The sequence below is a fragment of the Emydura macquarii genome, unplaced genomic scaffold, assembly GCF_026122565.2.
Source record: "Emydura macquarii macquarii isolate MOO-44397 ecotype Brisbane River unplaced genomic scaffold, CSIRO-AGI_Emac_v2 contig_973, whole genome shotgun sequence".
Lineage (NCBI taxonomy): Eukaryota > Metazoa > Chordata > Testudines > Chelidae > Emydura > Emydura macquarii.
The window spans coordinates 1243894-1257815 of record NW_027131110.1 but is presented as its reverse complement, the minus strand read 5'-3'; the positions used below and the strand labels follow the sequence as shown (position 1 = coordinate 1257815).

Below are 13922 nucleotides of genomic sequence, written 5' to 3'. Positions count from 1 at the left end.
CAGGAGGTCATCTAATCCAACCCACTGCTCAAAGCAGGACTAATCTCAACTAAATCATCCCAGCCAGGGCTTTGTCAAGCTAAGCATTGAAAACCAATAAGGGAGATGGTGGAATCTCCATCCTAGGTAACCCATTCCAGTGCTTCACCACCCTCCTAATATCCAGCCTAGACCACCCCCACTGCAACTTGGGACCATTGCTCTTAGTTCTGTCCTCTACTACCACTGAAAACAGCCTAGTTCAACAGCCTAGCTCCATCCTCCCTGGAACATCCCTTCAGGTAGTTGAAGGCCGCTATCAAATCCCCTCTCACTCTTCTCTTCTGCAAGCCCAGTTTCCTCAGCCTCTCCTCATAAGTCATGTGCTCCAGCTCTCTAATTATTTTTGTTGCCCTCCCTGGATTCTCTCCAATTTGTCCACATCCTCCTTGTATCCAGTTTTGGCCCCCCACTACAATACTTCAAATGTGGCCTCACCAGTGCTGACTAAAGGGGAATAATCACTTCCCTCAATCTGCTGGCAATGCTCCTATTAATGCAGTCCAATATTCTGTTAACCTTTTTAGCACACTTGAAGGGCACACTGTTGACTCCTATCCAGCTTCTTGTCCACTGTAACTCCTGTGGTCTTTTTCTGCAGAACTGCTGCCTAGCCAGTCAGTCCCTAGTCTGTAGCAGTACATGGGATTCTTCTGTCCTAAATGCAGGACTCAGCACTTGTCCTTGTTGAACCTCATCAGATTTCTTTTGGCCAATCCTCCAATTTGTCTAGCTCACTCTGTATCCTATCCCTACCCTTCAGCGTCTCTCTCTCTGTCTGTCTGTCCCTATCTCTCTCCTTAGTTTAGTGTCATCCGCAAACTTGCTGAGGGTGCAGTCCACCAGATCATTTAATGAATATGTTGAACAAAACTGGCCCCAGGACCAATCCTTGGGGCACTCTGCTTGTTACCGGCTGCCAACTAGACATGGAGCCGTTGATTTCTACCCGTTGAGCCCGAAGAGTCATGATGGGCCTTCATAAAACTTTGTACCTTTCATAAATGGTACAAATGCCCAAGCTCTGTTCTTGCTCTTCAGTGAATTCACTTGCACGCTTGCAGACCTAGTTCAGCATGGCTGAGTAAAAGGTGTCTAAAGACAGTACATTAGAAATGTGATTGTTAGCTTAGTCCAACTTGCAGCAGGGATTCTTTCTTTCTTTCTTTTTTTTTTAAGCCCAACAATTAAGTAAAATGCCTTAACTATATAGAAGATGAATGAGTTTTTAAAGAAAGGTATGCTTTTAGTAATTGCCATATTTACCTCAGGTTGCACAAATAAACATAGTACAAAAATTCAAAACTTGCTTTTGGCAAATGTCTGGAAAAGTCACTCTGACTTGCAGATTTTATTAGAACTGTCAGTCTGTGATTGGTTCCTTTCAGGCTGTTTTCTCCTGCCTGTTTGTTTTTGTCTTGTGCTTTTCTAGCTGTCTTGTTGTGTAGTCAGTTTTTTGGTTGGTTATGCAATCAAAGGTCACAGGTGCTGAAGAGCTTACCTGTTAATTATCAATGTGATATTGGCCTGCCCTTTAGAATCCTTATGAAATTTAATCTTTACCCTGGCAGTTTAGAAATTTTAGAAGGTAGATCACAGCACAATATTATTCAAAGTTTGATTCCTGATTTTGACAGTGCCTTCTATGGCAGGTTGGGCTTCATGTAGGAGAGCATTTGACACAATGAAAATACTGTGCTTGGGCAGCTGCTTGACTATTGATGTAACCTGGTTTTGTAAACTAAGTTTACCTTTTTACGTCCATTTGTGTGTGTCTAACAGCTTGGTTAGACCATCTCGACAAAAAGATTATTATCTTGCATAAGCAGGAAGCGTGGACATTGCCAGAGAATGTTGTCTAATTTTTGCACACATTGAAAATCAGTCCACTTGAGAGAAAAGGTTCTTAATTCCATGGTCTGATTTATGGAGTCAGTTGGAATAGCATGACTTCAGTTGATGGCTGTTCATAGTACAGATTCCACTTTAGTGAAAGTTCCACAATCCCATAAGATGATTTTGATTTCTAAGAAGAAAAGTTTTGAATGGCAAAAAGAGAAGCACTATGCATTTATTTTTTACCATAATTGCCAGGTGAGGCTGACTTTTGCCCATGAAGATTTCCCTGGAAGGTTGCTCAGGTTTGGCATTTAATACAAGATCTTTTTAGCATTTGAAAACTCTTTATATTTCTGTAACATTTTGTGAAGGATTGTGAATCTTGAACCCAGGTGCGCAGATCTCCAGACAGTCCTCAGACCTCACCCGCCACCTGTCAGCTCACTGGTATCAGCACAGAGTATGGACTGGTGAGCCCTAGCTCACGGTAGAATAGACACTTCCCACAAATCTCCTGATTGGAGGAGACATCAGACCTCTCTGATTGGCTCAGACTTACTATTTAAGCCAGAAGGGGGGGCACACAAAATTGTCGAAGAAACTAGGACAATCCCAGAAGCCTGTCTTTTTGCCTGACTCCTGAGCCCTGCATTGTTCCTGATTCCGGCCTTCTTGTACTGTTCTTGGTTCTTGCCTTTCTGCCTTGTTCCTGATCCCTGCTTTACACCCTACCTCTGGCTATGAACTCTGGTTCTGACCCTTCCCTCGACTTCTGACTCAGTCTCCAGCTCTGGCCCCCAGCTCTGGTTCCTGGCTCTTGACTCCTGTTCTTGCCACTAGGCCTGGCCACCATTTGTTATCACCAATAGGTCTGACTGCCTATGTCCCAGTCTGACACATTTAAGCTTCAAGCCTACATTTGACTGAGTTTCCTCTTCCAGTGGAGAGGAAGGAAAAGCTCTAGCCAAACACTTAGAAAGGTGACCTCTTCAAGATTTAAGGTCCTCTAATGTCAGCTTCATCTATGTCTTCTTGTGCAGGAGTGGGAACCGTAAATTGAATTTGTGCAAGAATGCATCCTACATTTGGAGGTAGTATCTGCAGAAAACACAATCACTATTTCTAGCACAAACACTTGATTTAAGAGCTTGGTGAGTTCAAGAATTGACAAGGAACCCTGGTAAGGAATAGTGGCTGTTGAAGCAGTTTCTCCTGTCTCCCAAGTTGCTGTTGCAGACTACTTGTAGCTAATACTATTTTGGTTGAAGTCCTTTCTCCTGTGAAGAAATATGATGGGTAGCATTAAGGTATAGGCAGTGGGTTTTATGACCCCTCTGTATGGCTTGATGGGTCAGGGTTTAGAAAAGTCTGGACTAACACCATAATGTTTGAGATAGTAGCACTGCTTTATGCCTGGAGAATTTCAGCTGTGCTGTCCTCCTTTCTTTTTAACTTTTCTGCCAGATGGCCATCACATTTAATATGCTCAATGCATGATCTCTGTAAGGCAGAGCAAGCACTAGAGGAAAATACTGTTTTAGAGGTGGGGAGAGGAGAGGCATGAAGGCTGGAAGGCATCAGAAATTTAAGCATCATTGGTCTATGCTTCCTATCACTCCAGGACATAGGAAAGCAAGCAGGCAGTCTTGATTCATGCCCTTGGAGGCTATTGAAAATATTCTTAGTTTAGAGGGTAACATGGCTAATCTGTAATGGCATTTGATACTATGAAATGGATTATAGATTCTCCATGCGATACATTGATTTGCACTGAAATGGATGCCATTTAGATAGTGAAAGTCTGTTACACTTCTTTAAAAACTCTAAGACAGCTGGAACCACTAATGTCACTTGAAAACAATGAGCATGAGTGGGTAAATTGTTGTTGTAATACCTAAAGACACCTGTCTGGATTGGGATCCCATTGGACTAGGTGCTGCACAAACATTAAAAGACACTGTAAACTCATGGGGTCAGGTACCATCTAATTTAAATGACTAGTTATGATCTTTCATGGGGTGGGTGTAGGGAATACTTTTTTGAGGGGGTGGGGGGAGGGGAAGGGGGTGGGTGGCCCTGCTTCACCCTTTTTTCTGGATAGCCCCACTCAGTAAGGGATGGTGGGATATTTCATTAGTACGTGGCATGGGCAGCAGCAGCAGCACTACCACCTGGGGACAATATAGGATTCTTCCTAAACAGACTATAAAGGCAGTTGTTGCCAGAAAAGAACTAACCCTAGTATGAGACGTGAGGGAAGCATTTGCTATCCTGAATACTAAGGATCTGCAAAATATTTAGCAACATGCTTTAATGTAGAGATGAATTGTTAACAAACAATAGTCTGAAATATGGAGGTAGTTTTGTGACTAATAAATTAAGAATAAATATATTTTGATTTACCAAATTTACCTTCTATGTGTCACCACGTATTACAGCTTTGCATTAGCATTCTCATTTGGTCTGTTTTACATTAATGCAGTTTTTGGTATTTTATTTTAACATTATGGTTGTGTTTAATGCCACCAGTTACTGTTACTACAGATGTAGCACATTTTCATTAATATAAAACCCCTATTCAGCAAGACTAAGCCCTGTTCTACACTTACCTGAAGATTCGGTGGCAGTCAACAGGAGTTACGCAAGCTACTCTGTGTCACTTGTGTAACTCCCGTCAACTGTTGTGCTTCCCTTCTGCGCGCCATCTTCACTGCACTGTGCCACTTGAGGAGATGGTTTACAAGCGTCGACTTCTTGATCGATTGATCGGGTCTACATTCACCACTCAGTCGATCCAGAAAGATCGATGTGACGGTGTCGACTTTGCCGGTGTCAGTATAGACATACCCTTTGATTGTAAATTCCTTCAAGTAGGGGTCTAAAATTCTGTATAAGTTCCCTTATCACCACAGTGTCTGAGCGCCTTCTGGTAGTGCTTTAAATGACATGACTAAAATGTTGTGTGGTTCGTTTTTTCTCGTACTCTTCCCCCTGGGGAGAATTGTGTGTGCAGTGTAGTATCTATTTGTTATAGTGTTTTAAAATTATTCTTATATGCATACGTTGCTATGTGTTCGTACCAGAAAAGGCAAGGTCAAAAGTGTGTCATAGGATCTTACTGTTTGACTGGAAAGCACCTAGCATGTTTTGGATGCAATAAATGGGTGTGTCTGTCCTGTAGTGACCTATTCTGGGCAAATGGGTCTCTGCTGAGACCATCCCCAGTTTCCTTTCCCAGACTCCTTAAGAACTCCAGAGGCTTTCTTCTCCAATATTACATTGGTTTATTATCCTATACTGTTTGAATAAAAATAAAGGCTTCAGAGTCCAAACTTCACCAGTGGTTCATCTGTTCCAGTATCCTATCTGATAGTGGCCAGTGCCAGCTGCTTCAGAGGGAATAAACAGAACAGTGAGCAATTGTGAGTGATCCATCCCCTGTCATCCTGCTTCTGGAGTTGGAGGTTTAGGGACACCCAGAGCATGGGATTGCATCCCTGACTATCTTGGCTAATAGCCTATTGTCCATGAATTTATCTAATTCTTTTTTGAAACCATTTATACTTTTGGCCTTCACAATTTCCCATGGCATTGAGTTCCACAGGTTGACTATACATTGTGTGAAGAAGTACTTCCTTATGTATGTTTTAAACGTGCTTCCTGTTAATTTCATTGGGTTACCCCTAGTCTTCGTGTTATGTGAAGGGGTAAATAACTCTTCCCTATGCACTTTCTCCATACCATTCATGATTTTATAGACCTCTGTAATATCCCCCCACTTAGTCATCTCTTGTCTAAGATGAAAAGTCCGTCTTTTTGATCTTTCTCCATATGGAAGTGGTTCAATACCCCTAATAATTTTTGTTGCTTATATCTGCACCGATTCCAATTCTAATACATCTTTTTGAGATGAGGAGACTAGAACTGCACACTGTATTCAATGTGTAGGGTTACCATGGATTTATATACATCAAGCTAAGGGGGTTTGGCTCGATGTCTCCAGTATCTCTCCCTTGCTCAACTTCCTTTTTCTGTTTTAAATCAGGAAGTCCCAGGTGGGGCAGGCAGCCTCCTTGATTATCCCAAACTGAGAGTCCTGGCTGACCCTTAAAGGGCTAGTACATTCCTTCACAGATCCTATCTATAAATAGTGATATTGGGTGATATCCTCAATTGTTATAAAATGGTGCAATTTCATTAAAGACAGTGAACTATCCACTGCTAAAGATCTGACCCGCTATGTGCAGGGGTGCTGTGAGAGCCCCAACTTGGAATTTGTTTAAGTTAAGATATTAACTTCAATGTGACACTATTGTAGCTTTTGAGAGAACATTCAGTATATTTTCCTAAATGGGTTCCAATTAGTTTCCCTTAGACGTGGTCAATTCTGATAAAAGCAAAACAGCTAAATTTTATTGTCCATGAAAGCTGGAATTACAGAAAGTGTCCTTGAGCTTTGGGGTGGAATGACATAATTTGTGATGCCTTTTTATTCCTATCTCTTGTCTGAACAGAAATAAATGGTTCATGTTTAGTTGCCTCAATGGAGAGATTACTAACATAAAATAAGAGTTCTGCCCTGTGAAAGATCTTAGAATCCTTTGGGTAATAGCTTTACCAATTAGTGACTGGGATAAACTATGCCACAAGTATTTCAGTGCCTTTTAGCTCTGACTGGCACTTCATCAGTTGATTGTATGATCCCATTCCTGCCCTCTGTGACTGGAGACAGGATGCAGCTGTTCCTTTGTTACTCCAAAAGTGCATTTCTATAAGTGTCATGGTATTTACACGTGTGTTTACATTTACCTGGTTGTACAATCTGCTGTGACAACACTTACTTACAGGACTTTGAGTCCTGAATGTGAGCACATGAAAAAAATGCTGTGCAGAGATATGAAATAATCCAGAGTGGTGAGCAAACTGCCTAGAACTTCCCAAAATTTTTCATAGTGTAGATTGTCCTTATGGACACCTCATTAACAATCCTACATATCTCTGGCAACTTGAGCAATTGCTTACATAGAAATGTAATGCTGGAAAAAGTCTTAGTGTGTTTTTAGCTCTCTTCAGTGTATTAAGGGAGGCATTCTTTTCTAAAAGTGTTGATCACATTCTATTTACTTTTGTTGGGTCTTCTTCCTTTATATCTGTTATGCTTGCTTCAGCTGGAAACAAGGAGAGCCAGCACCATTTGGCCATACAGTTCTCTCTGGACCATTAGTAATCAGCCGCAGTTTGGGAGCCTCTGGCCTAGAACAAAATAGCTTGGCTTTATTTTTTTCCACTGGAAGAATTTGGGCTTTGGAGGCAGCTGACAGCAAAGGGACAAAATATGATGGTTGATTTGTATTACATTGAAGACTGTCATTCAGTGCAGTTTTCATAGCAAGAAATTACTGTAAATGTACTTTTGTCAAAGAAAATGGGTGAAATCCTGGTTTCAGTGAAGTCAGTGGTAAAGCTCTCATTGACTTCAATGAGGTCAAGATTTAATCCAATGACTTAATTTAGTCAGTCTGATTTATCAGTTCATGACTGCAATATTGCCAGCACCAAGTGCTTAAAAAAATCAGGCTCCACAAAATCATGGAAATCATGGAAAATATAAGTTCTTTTTATTTACATTCTGACTTTTTAATCTTAGAGTACACTTGGATCACATATTCAAGCTTTTTCTCTGCAATCATGAGGGCTAGAAACATAGTTCGAAGAAAATTTTGTGAGAATCACGATAAAATTGTGAGCTGGCAACACTGTATAAATCAGCTAAATCTTGAGAGTGTGTTTTGTGCATGAGTGTTCCTGTCAGCTGTTACAGTGCTGAGCTAATCATCTCTTCTTTACTCAAGTTCCAGGTGCCTGTCTTGCAAGACTCCTTCGCTCTGAAGAATGAATGTTAATGTTCTGCATGTATTGGCTAGCAGAGTGCACTAGCAGTAAGGGTGATGCTTTTCTTGATGCTTCTCCTCCTTGAGTACTTTACCGCTCTGTACCTGCTCTGTTCTTTTATGGCTGCTCCAGTGCTGCTGCTCTTGTACTATTGTTCTAACGTTATTTTTGCTAGCTTGTGTTCTGATCTTTCATTGCTCTGGATCAGTTTTATTCTACACACAATCACGAGGCAACTGTTGTTGGTGAATGGTTGGTATAGGTTCTAAAGCAGTGGCATGTTAGCAACATTTTTTATTTGACTCTGATGCTGTGTTCTAATGTCATCAAGCAAGACCCAAGACTCAAGATTCCAGTATCAATTTACCTTTAGTGATGTCTCTTGCAGTTGTTTTGTCTTTCATTTGTTCAGTTTGAATTTAATTTACGTTCTGTGCATATGAATTAATTGGCAAAATAATGAAACAGCTGATAGAGAACTTGGTCAAGAATTAAAGGAAGGTAATATAATTAATGTCAATCAACATAGTTTTATAGAAGATAGATCTTGTCAAACTAACTTGTAATCTCTTCAGAGATCTAGCTTGGTTGATAAAGATAATAGAGTGGATGTAATATACTTGGATTTCTGTAAGGCGTTTGCCTTGGCTCTGTATGACATTTTGATTAAGAAACTAGAATAATACAAAATAAATCAACATGGCACATGTTAAGTGGATTAAAAACTGACTAACTGACAAGTCTCAAAATGTAATTATAAACTGGGAATTGTCATTCAATAGTGTGTTTCTAGAGGGGTTCTTCAGTGATTGGTTCTTAGCACTATGCTGTTGATCATTTTCATCAATGACTTGATAGAAAACATAATCATTAGTGACCAAATTTGTAGATGAGACAAAGGTAGGGGGATGTAGTTAATGAAAACAGGTCACTTGGACAGAGCTATCTGGGTCATTTGGGCACAAGCAAACAATATGCTTTAGAGCAGCCAAATGTGAAGTCGTACATCTGGGAACTAAGAATGCAGGCCATACATATCGGCTGCAGGAGACTCTATCTTGCGAAGCTGTGGTGGATAATCAGCTGAATAGAAGATCATGGTGCCCTGTTGCACGCAAAAGGGCTAATGTGATCCTTGAATGTATAAACATGGAAATATTGAGTATGTGTAGGAAGGTTATATTGCCTCTGTATTTGACACTGGTGCAGATGTTAGTGGAATATTCTGCTCAGTTCTGTCATCCACAATTCAAGAAGAATATTGATATATTAGCGAGGGTTCAGAGGGAGCCATGAAATGATTAAAGAATTGGAAAACCTGCCTTATAGTGATACTCAAGGAGCATGATCTGATTTAACAAAGAGAAGATTAAGGGTTGACTTGATCAGTCTGCAAGTACCTACATAGGGAACAGGGATTTGATAATAGAGGACTCTTCGGTCCATCAGACAAAGGTATAACAAGATCCAGTGGTTGGAAATTGAAGCCAGACAAATTCAGACCAGAAATGAGGTGCAAAATTTTAATAGTGAGGATAATTGACTACTATAATAATTTACCAAGGATTGTGGCAGATTCTCCACTAGTATTTTAAATCAAGTTTGCATGTTTCTCTAACAAAGATGTTCTAGCTCAAACAGGAATTACATCACTGAAATCCTATGGCGTTGTGTTATGCAGGAGGTCAGATTAGATGATTACAATGGTTCCTTCTGGCGTTTTTTATGAATGACTTGAACAGTGCTAGCCTTTATAGAAGGCTGCTGTACATCTTGCTTCCTAGACTTACAGTTATGGGTCAGAGCTGGATTACTAACCTAATGTCTACTTTATTTTGTATTGTCAAAGGGACAAACCAAGCAAGAGGATCCCAGGCCACAGAAATGGGAAAACAGCATATTAAAATTTAGTAAAATTTCCAGTGGATTAGTTTGTACAAAGCCATGGACTAAAATTTGGGCTGGCCAGCCCTGATAAAAGATCAAACTCTCTGTGAATTCCAAATAGTTGTTTGTCCCCCTGGCTTCTTTTTTAATTGTGTATTCCGTTTGTTTTACAGATAAGCAGTTTGTGGAGATTGACACATTAAGGAAACATCTACTTTTAAGGTATGGAATCACCTCTCATTAAAGAAATGACATTACATATTTGACATGCACAAAGGTTTTTAAGCAGAATCATTTGTGCGTACATACTGAAAGTTCAGCTGGAAAAACATAGCCATAATATGGTGTTTGGAGATTGTTTAGGTTCCCACTGGAGTTTAGCAGGAAAGCTTAGCAGCCAGGCCCAGCTGCTTCAGCTGATTGGGGCTGAAATGGTGAGTGTATTCTGGTAGAATTTGCAAGTCCTAATGGCAGGTACTGTGTGTGGGACCTCCCATGGGAGTCTCTGCAGAATGAATATGCACTGAGAAGCCTTTTCACAACGTGAAATCCTTCTGTCTTCCTTGTAACATCTTCAGTTTTTCTTGTTTTGCTCTGGTTCTCAGACTTGGAGCTTCTTTATTGCTTCTGACACCTGCATCTGCTCTATTCTAGGCAGCAGAGTCTAAATGTGGCCCAAAGGATGTTATTTCTAGCAGGCTGGACCTCTTCCTCTTTGCTGTTTCTTCTATCAGTTTTTTTTCCTCCTTTAAACTGGCTATCTGGTGTCATCTTGCATTGTCTGTTCTGCTGATGCAGAGTTTGAGTGACTCAGTTGTATATAGTTGTTTTGCAGGGGAAGAGGTGAATCTGACTTAGGTTGGTAGCATGTTTGGATGAAGTAAAGAACACATTGGATTTTTTATTTTAAATTAAATAGGTTTATTTTTACAAAATAAATCTATTTAAAATTAAATTTGAAATGTAGGCAACCTATATTAAGGCTTAAAATTACTATAATTAAAAAGCATTTAAATTAATTTAAAAAATTAAGCACTACGTGTTTGCTGCCAAATTTTAAAGAAAGTCAAACCACTGAACTGGTGGAAGTCACTGGCTAAGCACCTGGAGCCAGAGTTTGTTGAAGGGCTAAACCAGCTTTTGACAGCAGTAGCTTCTTCTGCATGTACAGAGAGAACGTATTCCTCATTTCAGTTTTTCAGCTAATTCAGTTCAATAGCTAGTTAACTGAAAGTTAAGAAACTAATTGAGAGTTAAAAAAGGCATGAAAGCTTGTTTTCCTCTTCCAGTCTATGAATGAAAACCAGGTATGAGAGAAGATCTTCTAGTTCTAAAATCTTGCAATATATGATCACCAGAAACAATCACTTCAATTCATTAACATATAGATATTTGCTTTTATTAACTAAATCGGTTTGTTTTAAATGTTGTAAAACATGTTTTGATAAACTTGTATATCCAGCACATTTTAGGTATTTTATTTAATTAATAAAAAATCAAAAATAAAAAAACAAAAATACTGATTTGTGTATTTTTACTTAAATTTCAGTTTCCATCCAGATAGATCGTGACACAAATCACAAATTAAAAAACCCCCAATAAAGTAGAAATGCACCAGTCACCATTTTCTAACATAAATAAAACATGTAAAAATTAAGAATATAGCTTAATTTACATTTATTCCTACAACTGCTGAAATAAACATGTATAGATGCACTGTATAACTTCCCGGTTAGCAAAAAGAAGTACCAAAATTAGTGTGTAAAAAGACTGTTTAATTGCAAATCAACTTGTTTTAATGTTTACGTATGAGAATCAACCTTTCTTTAGGAAAATAACTAAGAAGTACAAATGCAAAACAAGATTAAAATCAATTATTTAAAAAAAAATCAAGGTTTCCTGCTTGGTGATTTTAAGTCATGATTCAAATCTGACTTTAAATCTTTGATTTAAATCAATCTAGTCTGAACACAGTTGATTTATTTGGCAGAGAGCCATAAAACACAGGGGAAACAACCATAAACTGTTTTCCACTTTAAAAGCTCTATGTCTAATAGCCAAATACATTGACTTGTCATGCTTGGGAAGGGGATAGGAGGTAGAGATGGCTTCTGAATTCAGTTCATGCCTCTCCCTCTGCGTTTCTGGCCCTGGACAGTGTTAAAGGAAGAGCGGTGGTGGGAGGTGAGGCCTTGCCTTTCTAAAGCAGGGATTTAGGAATATAAGCAATTTGGAACAGAGGATGTGGAATCTTGATTGCCCACTCAGACTGCAACTTTTCCCATTTTAACCTCTGCTTAGCAATGGCTGAAGCAATCTTGTACCTATCATTTTTTCTTGGCAGTCAGGAGTCAGTCTGGAATATTACCATTTTCCTGGTTGTCTCAGGCAAAATGCATCTTACATCTTTATCTTTAACCTGCATCTTAGTGATTAGAGGGTTTTCAATCTCCCTCCTTCTTTCTTTGTACAGAAAACAATCTAGAAATATAACACAGACTTGAGGCAGGCTGGTTCAAAGGGTGTTGGCAATATTTGCTGTCATCCCTTTTGATACTTGCTATTAAAGTTTCAGGACATGGAAATCAAGCAGGTGTTTCCCAAAGAGCTTGTTCAGCAATTAAAAGCATTTCCTGAACGCTTTATCCTGGTATGTCTAACCACACTCGTTGGCTCGAGCATAGTTCCAATAGCCGGATGTGTAAAGGTAACTTTCTTTGGAAGAGCAGCTGAGCAAGAGGCAGCAGGGAGGAGTAGAGGGTATTTGGGAGTCAGTGCCTTGCTGTGCAACTAATATTGGAGACTGGTCAGTTTTGTCTTATTACGTAATTTCACATTGTCATTCCCAGTAGAAGCTAGGCATTAAATAATGTCTTGGATTCTTACTTTAGAAAACCAGTAACATTTGAGCAGATGGCTAGTTCGAAGTCAACACATTCTCCCTACTTACTGCTTTTATGTCTTTGCAAATATATAAAGCACACTGGTCTTTTGGCCACCTTCCTTGCTTCTTCTAGGAGTATGAAATATTGATGTTTCTCATCGGCATGTGTAATCAAGTGTTATGGTGGTATGGCAGACATATTAGGCAATAAAGAACCCTTTTGATTAGAAATGGACTAGTTTATTTTCATTGCCCAATGTGGGAGGAAATGCAAGAAGTAATCAGCTGGCAGTAATAGTGAAAAGTAAACTGGATTTCTAAAATCTTTATCTAATAATCTCAGTTGGTGGAAGTAACATGGAAATTTATACTTTTTTTTGGGGAAATGATTAAAAACTTAATGGTGGACTAAAATTGCTTGCTTGAAGTTCAGGACAAAATGGTATGTGATACAGTATGTATTTATTCAGAATATTGTGTCAAATCTGCTAGAATATGGGAAGAAATGGTTCATCTCTCTTCCTAAAGTATGGGTGGAAGTCCTTCATTTTAAGAAAAATGACTTAACCAATTAACATTGTAATGGGTAAAATAATATGTCCAGTCCCTTATCCTTTTCCTTTCAGTGGGAAATTGTTTGTTTCTCTGAGCACACAATACCTTGGCTGCCCATTGATATTCAGTGACTCCCTAGCTATTGCAGTTTTAACTTCCACAAGGAAGTGAATCATTCTCTCAAAATTAATTGAGCCTACCTGATTACATTGCAAAAGGATCCAAACCTCCTTTTGCAACCCTTTCTCTCCAGAAACTTCAGCCTTTGTTTTCCAAGCAGTGCCTCATGTTTGGTCCTAATTAAATTTATTTGTTGTTTAGAGAACGGAAATGTAAATACAATGGTGGTTGAAGTGCAGCAGTTACTCCCTTCCTCCTCTCTGCTGGCTTCCTGACTGCATTTAGGAAGATGGAAACTGGTCTCTAGCATTAACTGATTTTGGAAGAAAAAAAATCAGACAAAAGCCCTAAAGGTTACAAGCATAAGGGAACTTCTAGTCTCAAGGACTCTTTTTCTGAACTAAAACTACGTGCCATCTCTTGAACCTTCAGACTATATCCTGCTCCAACCTGACCACAGCCAGCAACTGGCAACACCTTCTGGGAATTGTCGAGGAAAAATAAAGTCACACAGCTACATTTTAGAGTTGGATCGGGTGCAGCTTTAATTGTGACACACACAATCACATAACCATAGCTATGGGGAATACTATAGCCATAGGGAAAACCTAGGTGGTTATATGGAAGTGAAGCAGCATGTCTGGATGCTGGGCAAATGTACTTCCCCTGGCTACCAGATACAAAAGACTTTTATAGGGGTTGCTTA

At 39.4% G+C, this 13922-nt stretch overlaps 1 protein-coding gene across 8 annotated transcripts in view; it reads left to right on the top strand.

The window, feature by feature from the left end:
• The window catches only part of MAP4 (microtubule associated protein 4), a 259798-nt gene that overhangs the window by 40746 nt on the left and 205130 nt on the right, over positions 1-13922 (top strand). For all 8 annotated transcript variants that reach the window (XM_067544516.1, XM_067544519.1, XM_067544515.1 and 5 more), the window contains exon 2: positions 9831-9879. The gene's annotated coding sequence lies outside the window, so the exon portion shown is untranslated. The remainder of the gene's footprint in view (positions 1-9830; positions 9880-13922) is intronic.